The 18,050-nt window shown below is 37.5% G+C and overlaps 1 protein-coding gene across 1 annotated transcript in view; it reads left to right on the forward strand.

Annotated features, from left to right (window-relative positions):
• The window catches only part of DCC (DCC netrin 1 receptor), a 798,936-nt gene that overhangs the window by 413,054 nt on the left and 367,832 nt on the right, over positions 1–18,050 (forward strand). The gene's annotated exons all lie outside the window — the stretch shown is intronic.

Below are 18,050 nucleotides of genomic sequence, written 5' to 3' on the forward strand. Positions count from 1 at the left end.
CTAATAATATTAAATCATTTTTGCAATGAATGAAAACTACATTTCGCTTAGAATATACTCTTAGGAGGAATCGAATTGATAATATGCATGATATATGTTGAATGTTCAGGCTCCAAAGGGCTCTTCTGAAGACAACCGAGACTTTCTCTAATGGGCTTGAAGATCTCCACTTTCCTAGGAAGAGAAGCGCAATAACTGACCTTTTGGGAGTTTCTCATGTTGACCTACATGATAGGTTGCCATAATAGTTGTCTATTTCTGCATAAAAAATTACTGCAAACTTAGCAACTTAACATCACGTGCATCTGTTACCTCACAGTTTCCATGGGTCAGGAGCCCAAGCACAGCTTTGTTCAGTTTTCTGTTTCAGGGTATATTCCAGATGTTGGTCATGGTGGAGGTCTCATCAGAGGCTTGACTAGGGAATGACCCATTTCTATGCTCCTGCATTGCTGGCAGAACCTATATGCCTGTGGCTGTAAGACCAAGGTCCCCATCTTCTTACTGCTCATTACCCAGGGGCAGTTCACATCCTCAAGGCCAGCAGAAGATGTTCTCCTTTCAGTTGGCTAAGTCAGAGCTTTATAAAATTTTACCGAATCGTGAGAGTAAGGACTCTATCACCTTTGCCATATGATGTAAGGAAGTACCTGTCTCATCAACGGTGCCATATTCTGTTGACTGGGAGTCTAACTGTGCTCAGAGGAAGTACCGTCAGCTTAGGTCACATGGGTCACCTTAGGGTCATATCCACCATAGTTGTTTTACAGAGGGCTCTTGAAGTTAATAATTCCTTGATAATATATTTAAATAAATAATATATCTTTAAATTTATAAACATATGTTTCAAAACAATTTAAGCCGAGCATGATTTGATTTTAAATAACACGGTTATTAGTGCCTTTAAAACTTGATTTAACTTATATTGGTTTTATTTTTATACAAAATCCCAGGACCACAGCTATTGTGCAGAATCAGACACATCCTTACAGGCTGCGTCAGGCCCTGAAGGAGTTAATGTGTCTCTCAAACACTGTCAGTTTCCTTCTTCCCCATCCATAAAATAAGGCCTATAATTTGCAAAATGAATCTGCATTCTTGAACAGTGACTGAATGAAAAAACTGAGTATTTTAATAATTAGCTATTCAATTATCTTATGGTTGCCTACTGTTCATAAAATCAAAAACATAATATAAAATAACATAGATCATAATATTAGTTACAGATGTCAGCTTCCCTCTTTTTTTCTAAAGAAAAGGTGTTAATGAATTACTCTAGTCTGATTTCTGACATAATTGCCAGGATTGTACAATATATCATTCTACATTTATGCCAGCAAATTAGCATCTGTGATTCATACAGTGGTAGCTTTCTTAATTTTATCATGTACTAAATACATGTTGCTTAGGTTTTCAAAATAACAGGTGGCTCTATACCTTCTAGACTGAAAAGAATTTACAGTTCTGTCATTGAATTAGTGAATATTTCAAAGATGACACTAACGATATGCCTGTGGGTTTACAGCAAAATAAGGCTGCAACTCTGACAAGCTACTAAATACTGCAAATGCATCAATAATTTCAACCTGAGAAATATGACTTTTAATAATTTTAGCTCCTTTTTTCTATCTAATGTATTTTTTCATGACAGGTACACAACACTCAGCACTTAATATTCATTTTCAAATACCAGGAAGGCAGCTACAGATGGTGTCAGTAGAATCTGTTTGTAATATTCTCTGTGCTTGTACATGATATATGGTATCAATTGCAACCAGGAGTTCAGGTTTGCACACATTCTCTGCCACTTTGTCAGTGACCTTGAGTGCGTTCTTGAATTACCCAAAGCCTCCCATGATGCAAAGTTACAGTAGAACCCATTTACTGTGCCCACTTGTTTGCCCAGTGCCTGACACATAGTGATCATTCAAAAAACAGTGATGATACAATTTCTTATCACAATAAACCATTGCTGGTCATTGTTTATATCATTTTCCAGCCTAAACTGCCCCCCTGGCGCTGGCAACTCGTGGGGCGAAAGGCAGCACTGTGAGGGAATTCCCCGGCAGTCCAGTGGTTAGGATTCTGCGCTTTCACTGCCAAGGGCCCTGGTTCGATTCCTGCTTGGGAACTAAGAATCCCACAAGCCATGTGGTGCAGCCAAAGCAACAACAACAACAACAAGGAAAACAAAACAAAACAAAAAACCAAAACCAAAAAGAACCAGTAGTGTGTTATTTCTAATTATGCAACTTTCTTCAGGGATCAGGAAGTCATTTGGACTCATTCTACCTGATTGAAAGAGGCAGTGGGAGTTTATGTTATTATATTTATTTTTATAAAGAAGAAATAGAAGCAAAGGAAGATTTGTGTTTGGCCAATGGCGTGCACTGGTGACATTGGTGTTAGTAGGCACTGTCTCGTGATCTAATTCCTAGTTATTTTTTCCTCTTGGGTGTCTCCTTCATTTAGCAGAAGCTTATAGTGCTTCCTGTGGGTCAGGCATTATTGTGTGTGTTTTACAAGCTTTCACTCACTTGACTTTCAAGGCAGTCTTAAGGGTTAGGTACTGCTATTACTATCCACAGTGTGTAGGCAAGGAACTGAGGCTCAGAGAGGTGAAGTAACTTGTGTATATGTATTATAATGCAGAATGGATTTGGCTCTGGAATCTGTATTTAACCACTGTCCTGTGCTGCCTTTCATTCTCAGGTGTGACTTGTTTTTTTTCCCTCTGAGTCCAAAACACATCAAATAGTGCCTATTCTCCCCACCCTATGATTACTAGAGCTTCTACTCTGCTTAACATACTGAATCAGTCACCAAGGAGGGTACAAGAATGTGTGCTCCAAGAGAGAAGGGAGTTATCTTGTCTACTGCATTTCCATCACCTAGAACAGAGCCTGATGCTTGGAAGGTGATCAGCAAAAATATTTCAAATGAATAAACAATCAGATGGATAGATGAATGAATGGATAAATGTATGAATTAGGTATGTACCTTGTTTTAAGGGAGCTTTTAGTCTAAGGAGACAAGCCATACTTCAGATGAATAAAACATTTTATATCTTTTTATTCCTTTCAGATTGTTCAAAAAAGCTTTCTATATATAAAACTATTCCAGTCTGAGTGATACAGATTTGCTCAGTTTTAAAATATATATTAGAAAAACATATGCTAAAATCCAAATTAAACAGGCCTTTATCTGCATGGCTCAGTCTCAACCCAGATTAATTTCATAGAGGTGAAAATGAATTCTTTCACAGAAATTATCTTGCCATATTTTAGCATGACATTTCCGTATGGGTGGCATTTTTATGAGAGGAAACTGAGAAGTAGAAGTAAGAATGGGGTGGGGGGGGTAGATTGTTGCAGGTGTCTTCATCTTAAATATACCCCCCAATATATCAGAATCTAGAGAGATCAGTAACATGCTGAGGGAGGTTAATAGTAAGGATTTAGAAGGTGAGTTTTTATTTTCGTCATCATAAAAAGTAACACCATGTTTATATTTTTTAAAGTTTATATTTTTTAAATTGGGCCATTCAGTTTGCTCAAAAAATGAGACAGAAGTAGATATATTCAAGAAGCGAAGCTAATATAATCAAGAGAGAAGAATGGATTTTCATTTAAAGACTAATATATGCTAAGAGGAGCGAAGGAAGGAAATGTCATTGTGTGGTGATGGAGGCAGTTGGGTTATTGTTTCAAGATTGGAAAGGTCTGAGAATGGAATTTCATCGAAGTGTATAAAACCAAGAAGGATATGAAATGTGGCCATTGATTTATTTAACAAATCCCAGTATCTTACACCCCAAGGATCTACTCGAAATTTAGAAGTGGTTGTTTTAGCATGAGTTATAAATATATTTCATAGCAGATAATAAATTCAGAGTGAAAATGGCACAAAAAGCTCCCTAATAAGTCATTACGATAACTTATGAAATTTTTAATACGCATCTCTAAATTTTACCATTGATACCATGAGGGTTAGTCAAATGCTTGTATAGCGTGGTCCCTGGTGAAACATCCACCAGAAAAAAAACCTGCCAGACTCCTTACCTAGTTGATAAGTGTAGCTTCCCTTAGATGAGATTATTATGGAGACAGATTATGATAAAAGTCCTGGTGACTTATATTTTTTATTTCTTAATGGGCTAAAAACTGAAATGACCTGAATACAAGGAATGAGAAAGCAGGAGAATAGAGTATGCATGGGTAGGTATCCTCCAAAACAATAACAAAAAACTGGACCATATTTCTGACCTGATATGTGTGAAGTGGAGGATAGACCTGAGTAAGTGTGTGAAGTGAAATTCAAAACTATTTGTCATAACTGCTGATAATCAGAGATGGGAAAAAGTCTTGGAGGAGAAAGAAGTTGAAGTTTCTGACCAAAATGGGTTTTACTGATTGGCTGGAATGGAATCCAGTTGCCATCTTTAGAGGGCACATTATTTTATGTGGAAGCTCATCCTGGATTTTAGTGACCCATGACATTCTTACCCTGGCCCAGCATGGTCTGTGATATGTGAGTTTTTAGAAATATAACTTTAACTACCTGGATTTCATGGATTCCTCTGGTTATTCAGTCCTTTCATCTGAGTCATTAGTACATAAATGCTTTCTTCAGTAAATTTTACTGGGTGTTTTCTTGACTTCCCTCAGCAAATCATTATACTCTACACTTCACCCCTCCCACCTCTCCATAGTTACACATATACAAAAAGTAAGTCTTCCCACCCACAATTTTTAACTTTGTTGCCCTGATTATTACTACTTCTCATTTTCTTACCATCCTCGATGGTGTTTCCACTCGTTCCCGAGGAAGCACACAGAACGCCAAGTTACCCAGGGTGTGATCACAGGCTGTAAAACCAACTGTGATGCACACGTCCACCTCCTTACCTGAGACTCTCCCCATAGGACAAGCAACTTTGGTGATGATTCAGGTCCACACTACCTGGGAATTCATCAAGCCAAGTTGAGGAAAACTGTCTTGCCATTCTGTCACCAGTAATTTTACTAGCTACTTCACAATTTGAAAAAAAAGAGTGAAACAAAGATCTAGTTCGGAATCCAGTGTGTTACTCCCTACAATGGAATACAAAGTGGACATTCAGTAAGACCGGTGCCAGGTGATACAGGCGCATCAGCGTGAATCATGCGTGCTCTGGGTGGGATGACAGTTCCTAGATGGATGTTTTCAGTGAATGCTTTGTCTCTCAGGTCTGTGTTTGGAAATCTCGGTGGTGCACATCCCTTTCAACCCTCCAGAATTCATCTTTCCACACTGACTGATAAATGTTTGCTATGACCACACTAAGAATCCTAAGACCCAACACCACCCTTGTTCCTTTTTTTCTTTTTCTTTCTTTCTTTCTTTTTCTTTCTTTCTTTCTTTTTTTTTTTTTAATTCTTTACTCAGGATGAAATGGTGCACTCCTAAAAGGTAAGCATCTTTTTATCATGTGTCTTCAGGGAGTCTACTCTCAACTTTTTCCACCAGAGCTAAAAGCATTGGAGTTGACCCAGCAACTGTAATTAAAACAACAGCTCTCCCCACCTTTTCTAAATAAACTGTTTTTATATACTGTGGATTTTTTTTTTTAGATTTACAGAAAATTTGTAAAGATATTTCCGAGTTCCTGTCTACCCTTCACCCAGGTTCCCCCACTGTTGACAACTCCCATTACCATGGTGTATTTGTCAAAACTAAGAAACTGACATTAGTACATGACTATGAAATAGACTCTAGAGCGTATGTGGATTTTGTCAGTTTTTCCATTAATGTTATTTCTGTCTCAAGAGCCAATCCAGTGTACCAGGTGCATTTAGTTGTCATCTTTCCCCAGTCACCTTTTTCTATAATGGTTTCTTTTTCTTTTTTTTTTTTTTTGCCTTTCTTGACCTTGACTGTCTTGAATGATACTGGCCAGTTATCCTGCATAGACTATCTCCCAATCTGGTTTTTCTGAAGCTCTCCTCGTGATTTAGACTGGATTTTTACATTTTGAAAGACTACCACAGAGGTGAAATGCCCTTCTTATTACATAATATCAGGGCTATGTGATAGCTACATGACATCGCTGGGTATTATAACTTAAGTAGTAACTAAGTTTGCCAGGGTTTTACCATGAAGTTTGCTTTATTCCCTTTGCATACTCTTTTCTTTGGAAGCAAGGTACTAAGTCTAGCTGATTTTTGCCTCTCTGCCTCTCTCTTTTTTTTTTCCCACATAATAAACATATTTATTGATATACAATTTCAGAATTCTAATTCAAGAAATACAGCTTCTCAGGGGATCCCTTAGGGTCTATGTTCTTATTGCTATGGTCCAGCCCATCTCTGTTAATTCTCTAACACATAGAGAATTATTGTAGAAGGCAGGATAGCCTTGTGCCTTTATATGGGCAGGGGTACCTCCTCTTCTGAGAGCACAAAATGATTGCTCAGAGAGAGTTCAACAATAAAACTTTTACAGTTACCAAATTTCCCATCTCTTAACTTTACCCAAGAGAATTAGACCCCAGAAGAGATCATTTACATACTTGAATTATGACATGGCTGGGTAGCAGAGGGGACAGAAGACATCTCCTCTACTTCATCTTGTTTTTGGTTTGTTTGTTTTATTTTCTGGTCATCCTTAAGTGGATTTATTTAAAGTACAATATTGTGATCTCTGTCCTGACACAACTGTAGTAAGGAGGGAATTTTCATAACCATCTCTTCATGCTTATTACAAAATAGCTGCAGAATCCCAAACTACATATTTGTAATTTAGAAATGTCTCAGTAAGTGTGGCATGGAGCTCTGAACTCTGTACAGCTAATTTTTTACCCCTGTCAAAATATTTACTTGTGAATATTGTATATCATTTACTCATACTTTAAATAACCAAAGGTGTGAGAATGATGGTTTCCTTCTCATTTGAAGCTTAATGGATTTTTTTGTATTCTTGAAGGTGAAGACCACAGTATTTTGTATTTTTATGTTGACATCCATTATAATGAAATAATTCTTTTTGGTGAAATTAATAATAGCACCAAAGAGAATTATTTTATTATTTGGTGGAGTAAAATAGGTAAGCAACAAGGACTTACTGTATAGCACAGGGAATTATATTCAATATCTTATAATAACCTATAATGAAAAAGAATATATGTGTGTATATATATACACATACACACACACATAACAGAATCACTTCACTGTACACCTGAAAGTAACACAACATTGTAAATCAACTATACGCCAATAAAAATTTTTAAAAATTAAAAATAAATGCTCTGAGGAGGAGATAATAGAAATTTTCAAATATATTGAAGTAAGTTGTATACTGATACTACTTCCCCATCTCTTCTAACTCTTACTTATTAGCTTCTTGGTTAGTTTAATTGATTTTGTGACAGCTATTTGCACGTTGGAAAAGTCAATCCTTTGTAATGTTATTAAAAATATTGTCCCAGTTTGTCATTCATATTTCAATCTCATTTTATTATGCTCTTCCATATAAAAATTTTGGTTTCAATACAGTCATATTTATCAAGATTTTTCTTCATGGGTTCTTTTTTTGTCATGTTCTTAGAACTGCCTCCCCACTTCAATAGCAGAATATATTCCCCTCTGTTTTTCTTTAGCAGCTTTCAGATTTTTTTTTCTACATTTATTTCTGGATACTCTATTCTGACCTATTGTTCTTTCTGACCCTCTTTGCAATAGTGCACAGAAACATTAAGCATCTCATCCAGGATCACACACAGAGTAAGTCACCGGCCCTGTGTGACCCCAGTAAGCCCTTATACTCACTGTCAGAGCTACCTCTCAAGGTGGAGATTGATAGATCTTTCTAGTGTAAATTTCCATCCTAAGATTATTGAGCCTTCCTGTGCAAGGACAGTCTATGTTTTTGCTTAATGTAGAAAATGCTGATATTTATTAAGGTGGTAAAACAGTCACAGCAGGGGCTGGTGCCATTCGTTTTCCTCTTTATTTTTAGACTGTCTTTAACTGAGCTCAAAGTACTTTATGGGCATCATCTGCTATACTTCGTGTCTTCATGGTCGCATTGAAGAAGAGGGATATTCATGCAACATTTTGACACTGGGGAAAATTCAGAGACAGGAGGCATTATAACAAGGTCATGTAATCAGTAGTGACCCTGGTGCAGAATTCCACCATTTTGAACTTCCTATAATCAATAGCGACCCTAATTCCAAAGTTTTTCTGTGGCATGTTATCTTTAAACCCAGCTATCACCCATTAGCAGGATAGTTAGGCTGCCAATTGGTTCTAAATTCTTTTTCAAATTTAGATGAATCATTTTCAAAGAAAAGAAAGGGGAGGGCAGGGGTTAAAAAAAAAAAAAGTAGAAAACAGAAGAGGGAAAAGACACAGAGATGGAAGTTATTGTTGCTTCCTAGCATGATAGAACCTTAGTAGTAGCAACCTTAGAGATTAACTCATTTGCCCTTCAGAAGATATTTGCCCAACTACTAACTGATGGAGAATATAGGCTGTCACCTAATCGCAAATCCCAGGATTCTTTTCACTTTCCTTCAGAAAAATACATCATCCGTCATACCTCTTACTTGCTGATGAGCATGTGAATACAGGTCAAGTATCTGTTTTGCTTTAGCTAGAGTAGCAACCAGGTGTCAGACTTAAAATAGATACCTTTGTTATGGTGGATGAATACCTGTATCTTATATTTCAAAATTTCACAAGCCTTTTGTTATATTTTGAATTCTTGGATAAATTTACCAACCATAATTCAGATCGACATGGGTCTTTAGGTAAATCAACATATGGAATGATTAAAAAGTCTTGTTAGATTTTTTTTTTTTAAAGAGCCATCTCTCCTGTAGGAATGAACATTGTTCTATTTAGAAGGACCAAGGAGAACACTGGCATTCGATGCACATCCACAATTTATGATTATCTAACGCGTTTTTATTACTTAATCAATCATCTCTGGTAGTTACTCCTTTTGTTCGCCTACTTAATGGATTTGAAGAATGAATGCTAGGTTCAGACCAATAAGCCTCTTTTACAGCTTTACTATCATTTTCCTCACTGCAGTGCATTAAAAAAGAAAAAGGATGAGCTCACATGAGGGACCACTCAGCTGTGGTTGCAAATTCTCCATGCTCACCATCTTACTTCCCAGAGAGGGGACTACAATAGAATCAGTCTGTCTGTCTGTCTCAGCTGTCTATAGGCTTAGAGGGACCCGTTCAAAAAGAAACAGGGATCTAAAGAAATGTTATTCATTCACATTCTCTGCCTCCTTTTGTTTTGTGGTGGCCTCATAGCGTTATATAAGGTTCTACTTGTATAAACTTAATCGAAATAAGTAATAATTTATCTTTGTTTATATCCTTCTTTATTCTTTTTGATTTTTATTTCCCTTTAATTTGTTTTGGTAGCTATAAAATTCAAGGGTGAGTAGCTAGGGGTTAAAGTCGAGCGTATGGCACACAGATGCTAAATAAACCTCCACATCCTGCCAGTGCCCCCAGCCTACATCCTCCTCACATCCATTCTCATTCTGTTCGCAGGAGACAGGGCATTTGGTGAATGTGTCCCAGTCTGAAATTTTGATTCTCAAAGACACTTCTGAACATTGAAAGCAGCCCTTCCTGGCAATGTGCATTTCCATGGCTACGCTTACACAGTACCCTTAAATAAATAATTTAGAAACCTATTTTAAATCCCATGGACCGGGTTGGAAGTTTGCCATTAGTAGAACTCACTGAACCATCAAATGTAATTGGAGTTTTTCTTTTTTTTTTTCTTCTTTTGTCACTTGGTATTCTGAAACAGTAAAAGCAGTTGTTAAAAGTACCTACGCTACTAAAGGGAGTAGCTTAAACCTTGAGTTCTTCTTACTTAATTTGCATTATCTTCAACTTACTTTTCCTTGAGTTTCTTACTGGAAAGATTCAGTTACTTAACAAAGAAAAAAATTAAAATGCCCTAGCACTGAGTCAATTTTTTTTTCTTTCTTAACAACACAGCCTGTCAGCTATTTCACATTGATAGTGTCTTATTACCAAAGGAAATTGCACGGAAAAGCACTGCTTCTTAAAGCCTGCCGCGCTGATTTGTGTCTTTAGAGGTATCTGGTTTGTGTTCTTTACATGTTCTCCATGGCTGGAGAAGACGATTGCATGGCAGTCGCACAAAGCACCATATGGTTGGGATGAGGTGAATGATCATAAAGGCACAGGAGGGATGGGAGGAGAGGTGTCACTTGTCAGTCTTTATCCCTAGAGGAAGCTCTGGTGACAGGGGACTGATTGAAATGGCACGTTTGGGGTCCCTGGGCATGGAGAAGGGGTGAACAATGACTAGGAATTCAATGACATAAACTCAGGGGAAAGATGGAAACAAAGGGAGCTGGGGATTGGGTAGAAGCGTAGCTCTCCTGCAGTTGGTGAAAGATGCCAGGGAGAGACATTGATGGGAGAGATGATTAAAGATGGCCTCAGAAAGCCCTGGAATAGTGACAGGTGGAAAGGGTACCATGATTAGTAAGAAAATACAGAGAAGGGTAAAAGACATGAAATGAAGAAAATTCTTGTAGGAGGAGACGTGTGGCATGAAAAAAAGGGAAAACAAAGGATGAATTTTTCTCTGCTACGTGATAAAGGAAATAGGGAGAGAGACTGAGGGGACCAAGTCCTGTCCTTGGATATTGGAGGCACTCTTTTTTTTTTTTTTTTTTTTTTTTTTTTCTTGGCGCACGGGCTTAGTTACTCCGTGGCATGTGGGATCTTCCTGGAGCAGGGCTTGAACCCGTGTCTCCTGCATTGGGAGGCGGATTCTTAACCACTGCGCCACCTAGGAAGCCCTGGATATTGGAGGCACTCTTATCCCCGACTCACTTAACCTATCAGAGTCCAAATCCTTCTTAAAGCCTTTCCAAGTAGGGTGTCTAGATTTCCAGCCAGACAACTTGACATAGGGCCAACAAAAACAGACTTTCTGCTCCCTGGATCTAAAGATAGAGAAATTAAAACAAAAAACAAGAAACAAAAAACAAACCCATTTATTCATTTATTGAATACAAATCATATGCTAGGGATTGTGAACAGCCCTTAAAATCCATCTTTCATCATCACTCAATCCTGCATGATCAATATTTTGAATCAGTTTTTAAATGTGGAAAATAATCTTCAGAGAAGCTAAATATTAACTTCCCAAGTCACATAGTCACAGAATGTCAGAGCGGGGATCCAACACCACCTCTATTTAATTGCAGTTTTCTAGTCAAAACCATTTGTTTACACAATTGATGGATTTGTCACCTCCACAAACTGCCCGGTGGCCCTTACTCCATTCTGGATAAACTCTTTAAAATATATTTTCCTAAATAAACAAAATGAAAATAAAGAAAGCATTAAAAGCATGGCATATACAATATACAGATTTGAATGTAAAAACATTCATTCACAGATTGCTTGTTGACCAGTTCACCAGATATTATTTTTTTCTTCTCATTTCATCTTTCGAAAAGACTTTAAACTCTGAGAGATATATTAATCTCTGCTGATATGGTAATACTGCCCAGAATTTGTTTTTCTTCTTATCTCTTTGTGTGGCCATAGGTAATTTTTCTTAGCATACTACCTTGGCCTGGCAGTTCTCTTTGATGTGTGGTCCTGGGATAAGCATTAGACTTTTTATAACAGATGCTCAGGTCAGGGATGCACAGGTCAGGCCAAATCAGCTTTCAAGGCTTCTTTTCTGCTTCTTGATAGCGTTGTTGCTCTTAGAAATATTCCTATATGGATACACCTTTTATATTGTTTGGCATATAGTTGGATTTCAGAAACATTTTTCCCCTCTATATTTGATCCAAAATGAAATATTCTTACCCCTAACCTACATTCCCTGGAAACCTCCCTCTGAGTTCGGTTTTCACTCTACTTTGTAATTTATTAGCAGAGTGATAATGATTAGCATAACTGGCTTGCTGTGACAGCTCAGTCCCCTTCCAATACCTAATCTCAAGTACCCATTTTTCACAGTGTCAAAATGAAATTTTCTAATCAAAGTCTAAACATCATAATTTCACAAATTTGCCAAACCTTTCATTTAGCTAACACTGCAAGAATGCATTTGATGCCTAGGATGTGACTAAATACAATGCACTAGATTTGGGGATTAAACTGTGGTGAATGGTTTAGACTTGGTTCCTACTCTTACCAAGCATATACTTTGGGATAGGATACAAAAAAGTGACTAGACCACAACAGTGCGGTGTAGGACGTGTCCTGAGGGGATGCTTATTCTTGCTGTGTGAGAGTTCAGCAGAGGCACCTAAGCCAGGTTGGGGATCAGTGAGGTAACTCCTAGGCCGAACTCTGAAGAAGCCCAGGTCAGAGCAGTGAAGCAGTTGGAGGGAGGAATTCCATCCAGCTCAGGTTCAGCATACGGAAGTAGCAGAGGTAAAAGCATAAGGTTTTCATGGAACCCAGCAAGTTCAGCTTGGAGAGCTGAGAGCTAGCAAGGAACCAGGCCTGAAACTAAAGCCTTTGGAAACTCCTCAAGCTAATTTCTCAACCCCAGAGAACTTCAGCTGGATCCTTCATCAGGTTTAACACTGCCCAAGACAACTGAGACAGTAGGGATGGAGGGAGCCATGTTGGAGATGGGAGGAGTTCGGTCCCTGAGGGTGTAGCTCCGGCAGAATCCCCGAGCTGGCCTTCCTCCCTGGAATTGGGAAATGGATTAAAACAGGCCTTCACACCTTGCCTTACATGTCCTCATCCCTCCATGAATATTTAATTGATTCATGACTGGATACATACGTTAATTTACCAAAGAAAATTCGAACGTGTATCATCCAATTCTATAGCACTATTACTATGGATAGTTTATAAAATGATAAACAGGTTTCTAGGAACAGAATAGAAATGATTTAGTGAGAAAGTGTGTTCTGGTTTCTAAACAACCACCCTGCCAAATAAATTTAGAAAGGAACTCGTTTGTAATAAGAGATTATCTCAAACATTATAATTGTCTTACATGTCTTCAAATTAGTTCCCTGTTCTCACAAGACAAAATTCATGGTTTAAAAATAATTAATTTGTCACTTCAAGCATAACAATAGTAGACTGTAGACATTCAGTAAATACTGGTTACTTATTTTTAGATACTAACTCAATAAAATGGTTTCATATCACTATTTTTTAAAATCCACATTTCTTTTTCTTATTAAAATATAAAAATTTTAATAACTCACTCAAAAACCACGATTCTTTGAATTTTGAAAATAATGTCAAACTTTAGAAAACAAATGTTAGTCTTTGTCATTTTCAGCCATATATAGCCAAGCATTTTTTTTTTTCTTTTTTTGGTAAGCTTGTGAAATTACTTTGTGAACTATAAAAACTCCAAACCAAAATTTAAATGTTATCTACTTCTCCATTTAGACAAGTAAAAGCTAGATTCGGTGTCAAAGGAATAACAACAAGAAAAAAAGTCCAAAAGGAAAAGAAAGAGATGTTTGCCCTTAATACAGTTAGATGATCCTATCATTTCATTAATGTTCTGTATTTATATTTTCTTTTTATCAAATCTTCTAGCTAATAAAGAGATACAGCAAATAAAGCACCTGGCTGATCTAGTGGCTACATTTACAGTATTTTAGTTCATGACATGGAGAGTAACAGGGAGGTGAGGCTATTGGTTGTTTGGTGTTTAATGCAAATTAAATATTTTTGTATTTTTATGAATATATCTCTCATATGTCTCATAGGAATTGGAGGTCAGGCATTGTTAATAAGCTCAGAGAAAAATTAGCGTCCATAAACACTGTATATTAAAAATCTGACAGAAAAAAAGTCTCCGGTATCTAGAGGGAATGTAGCCTTAGAGAAAAACTAACCCAGTATTATAATTGTTATCAATACTATTGCAATGACATCACAAAAATGTTATTATTATTAGTTTTGGGTTTCAAAACTATTTTTGGATTTACATTATCTTCAGAAATCACCTTCTTTTTCAGATTTTGCTATGATAAAATTTTTTTAAAAGAGGTTCTTAAAAAAAAAAAGGCTATGTTATAGTGTGGCATATCTGCCTCTTCTTCTCCATGACAACAGATAAAGAAGCTGTAACCATGACAACAGTAATGGGCCAGGGAGATTAGGGCCAGACTGGAGATTAGGCCTCCAAGAGCAAAGAAAAGAAGCCCTGATTGGTTCTTTACTGAGACCTTATGTGAAGACAAGTTACTGTTGAGAGAAAGCATGAAGGATTAGTAAGAACAAAATGATTTCCCTTGTATAAAGTAAGAAGCCATTCCTTTGTTAAAAACATGTCCCTTCCTTTTCATATAATGACTGTTTAAATTGAGATAAAGAGTCCATGATTAATTCTATTCTGAGCTTTATCTGATAAATCGAGTCTAGACTAGCTCTATGAGAAGACACTTCAGAAGCTTGGAGCAAAAAGCATCTGTGTGGACCCCCACCACTCTCCTTTTGGGCAGCCCCTGAATGGGTGGAGAAACCAACTCATTTTTGATATGGTACCATCTATAAGCATCATGCTCTTGGGGGAAAGGATTTGAAAATTTCTCTCCTATTCTTTGAAAACTTACCTTTCTAACTTCTTGAAAATTCTCAAAAGATTTTTCCAAGCTATAATTGTTCACATTTTGTTTATAAAAAACTTTTGTTAAAAAAAAATCTTGAAGGGATCCCATTTTCTTTAAACTGGTGAGATGTATAGGTATTACATTTTGAGAAAGTGTGCTATGCTTTCACCTGGATGCATTGATAAAGGGGGTAATTGTTATTTTTGAAATGATAAATTTACAGACGTAAGAATGGCCAAATGGTATGAATATTTTTCATTTTAAAGGATTTTGTAAAGTTGACTTCTAAAAAGATTGTACTCTTACAAACTTCAACCAATAATATAAGAGGCTGCCACACTTTGGTCAATGCTACATACTAACATTCTTTAAAGTCTTGCTACTCTGACAGATTTTTAAATAGAGTTTATTCTGATGGATTTTCTTTTTTTTAGATTTTGTTTAAATTTACATTTCTTTCATTATGTCAGGTTGAACCCTATTTTTAGATAAAATTATTCATTATTTTATTGCTTTTCAGACATTCTTTTTTATTATAGATATTAACTCTATGTCTGTCAGCATTTGACAAATACTTTGAGTCAGTCTTTACAGAGGAAACCCATCTAAACTAAGTCAAGAGGAAAGTAGGATTTAAGTGAATGAGATGGGCTTGTTTGAGTGGGAGCTGCCTGTGCAAAGGCCCTGGGGAATTGCAAGGGGTTCAGCCTGGAGAGTGCATGTTCAAGGTGAGCATCAAAAAGCCACGGTGTATCCACATAGCTCCATGAGAACAATGACCTCATCTCCTCTGCGCTAGAAAAAAGGCTGCTGTATAATAGGATAGGTGCTCTGTGAATATTTGCTGAAAGAGCAGAGCTAGTGTGGACATGTGCAAGCCTCTGCCCAAAGCTGTCATTTTTCTGGCAATAGAACACACTAGGCTATTGTGCAGGAAGGTGAATGCCCTGGGATTACCCTCAGCCTGCAGTGGAGGAACGGCGGGTAGATAAATCCCCCAGCGTGCTTCCCTCAGGGACATGCTTCCCTCGAGGCCTTGCTGCACTGATTCCCAGAGTCTCCAGGGAGGTTGCCCTTCAGTTACCCTGAGTGACACCCAGCCAGATAACTCACTCTATCTAACCTTCCCTCCCTGCCCTGTCTCACTTCCTGACTCCCCACTGGTCTTCCCTGGGATCACCTTCCAAATAAAGTATTTGCACTTAAATCCTCTTCTTAGGGCCTCCTTATAGGGGAAGCCAAGAAAAATGATAAACAGGAGGAAGGCCAACAGGCAGACTGCAAAGTTTGGAGTTTCTCTGAGGTAAAGAGCAGGCACCAAGGATAAATAGTAGAGGAAATGAGCAGATGTGTCTTCTTACAAGTAGATGCTGGATGCTGTACAGAGATTACACTTGAGGGAGGTGAGTGGAAGGAAAGCGGAGGAGCTGGAAGACAGTAGTGGAGAGTGTATTGAGAGAGGATGACAGTGTGGATAGGAGTGTGGATGTGTAGATGTAGCAGATGTCCAGGAAGGGGAATCCTCGAAGGGCAAGTGGGGTGAGTCGGGAATAGGGGATACATTTCAGGCTTCTGGGCTGTAGGTTTGAGAAGAAAGTGTAGGCACAACTGAGTTCCGCAGCCGAGGAGGAGAAGCCGGCTGGGGGGTGGGGGTGGGGGTGGTGAGAGTGCAGAGAAAGGATAAATTCACTTCCAGTGTGCTAGTTTGAGCTGTCCATGGTGGAACAAAGGTTTGGAAGCAAAGGTTTTTGTCAAGAGGCTTAATATCACCCATATTTTTGAGAGAGATGCTCTCTATCCAGCTATCAGTCTTTCCCTCTCCCCTTATTACTCTGCCGTAAAAGATCAATTAACTTACCATCAGTCCTTCATTTATTTCAAACACTGTGCTGATCAAGAAAGCAGGGGGAGGGATAAACTGGAAGACTGGGATTGACATATACACACTACTATGTACAAAATAAATAACTAATAAGGACCTACTGCATAGCACAGGGAACTCTACTCAATACTCTGTAATGGCCTATATGGGAAAAGAATCTAAAAAAGAGTGGATATATGTATATGTATAACTGATTCACTTTGCTGTACACCTGAAACTAACCCAACATTGTACATTGACTATACCCCAATAAAAATTAAAACAAAACAAAACAAACAAAAAACAACAAAGGGAAAGTGTACCTACAAAGAAGTTGGCTAAGAATCTATGAAGCCAGAAATAACTTTGAAAGCTTTTTGCAGTTCTTGAAAACCTCTCTTTCTCTTTCCAGCTGGTATGCATTGTAATCTGATAGTTTCTGGAACCATTGGGAAAGGAGATATCCTCCCCCCACTTCCCCAAATGGATTTTTCAGCTAACAGAAGTTTAGTTTACGACAGGAATGCCCACTCAGCCAGCCTCTGGGGAAAGTAAATGCAAGAATGGAGACTAACTTCAATAAGAAACTAGAGAAAATGGCCCACAAAAGACAGTTTGAAGATTAAATGTAGACAAAGGGGTACTTGTGCTTAGGGGCTAGGAATCACCTGTCAAAATGAAATACACGTTCTTTAGACTTGGGAACTTGAAGAACAAATAAGAAAACAGAGATGTCCAGCAAATACGAATTATGAATTCACAAATGCATGCGCACACACACATTTAATTGCAAACATCTATTACAGATTATAAATGCCCCAGGTGTTTAAAAACATGGTTTTCCAATTGTGGATGATTCAATCATTCCTATAAATAACAATCATTAAATTTGGCCATAAATATGGTGATACTAAACAAGCATGGTGCAATGGTATATCTTGATGTCTGGTGGAATTTTTTCTGTCATTTCTTCTACTAGCAGGTGGTCCATGAGAACTGCTTCTACTTGTTATCTCTCAGCAGCATTTAATTTGCTACTTTTAATTTTCTATGATCTTTAAAAATATAAAAACAAGGTCCTTCTCATTGTATCTAAAACAGTGTAGATGGACTCTGTCTGAGTGGAATAAGGTTTTGTGATAACTACTTGGTTACTTGAAGCATTTATCAATACTTGTAGGGAATTCCCTGGTGGTCCAGTGGTTAGGACTTGGTGCTTTCACTGACATGAGCCTAGGTTTGACCCCTGGTGGGGGAACTAAGATCCCACAAGCCGCATGTTTTGGCCAAAAAACAAAACAAAACAAAACAAAAAATTGCTTGTAAGTCTATGTTTCATGCCTGAAGGAACATTTTTCCTTATTGTCAAGGATCCCTTTAGTAATAGAAACTGGACAAATATGCAATAGAATCATATTGTTAATTTGTCAATCTTTTATAAACCCCAAGAAATTCTAATACATTTTTTTTAATTATAGTTGGTTTGCAATGTATTAATTTCAGGTGTGGAGCAAATTGATTCAGATATATATATACACACACACATACATACATATATATATTCTTTTTCAGATTC

The sequence above is a fragment of the Hippopotamus amphibius genome, chromosome 11 (assembly GCF_030028045.1).
Source record: "Hippopotamus amphibius kiboko isolate mHipAmp2 chromosome 11, mHipAmp2.hap2, whole genome shotgun sequence".
NCBI classification, from domain to species: Eukaryota; Metazoa; Chordata; class Mammalia; order Artiodactyla; family Hippopotamidae; genus Hippopotamus; species Hippopotamus amphibius.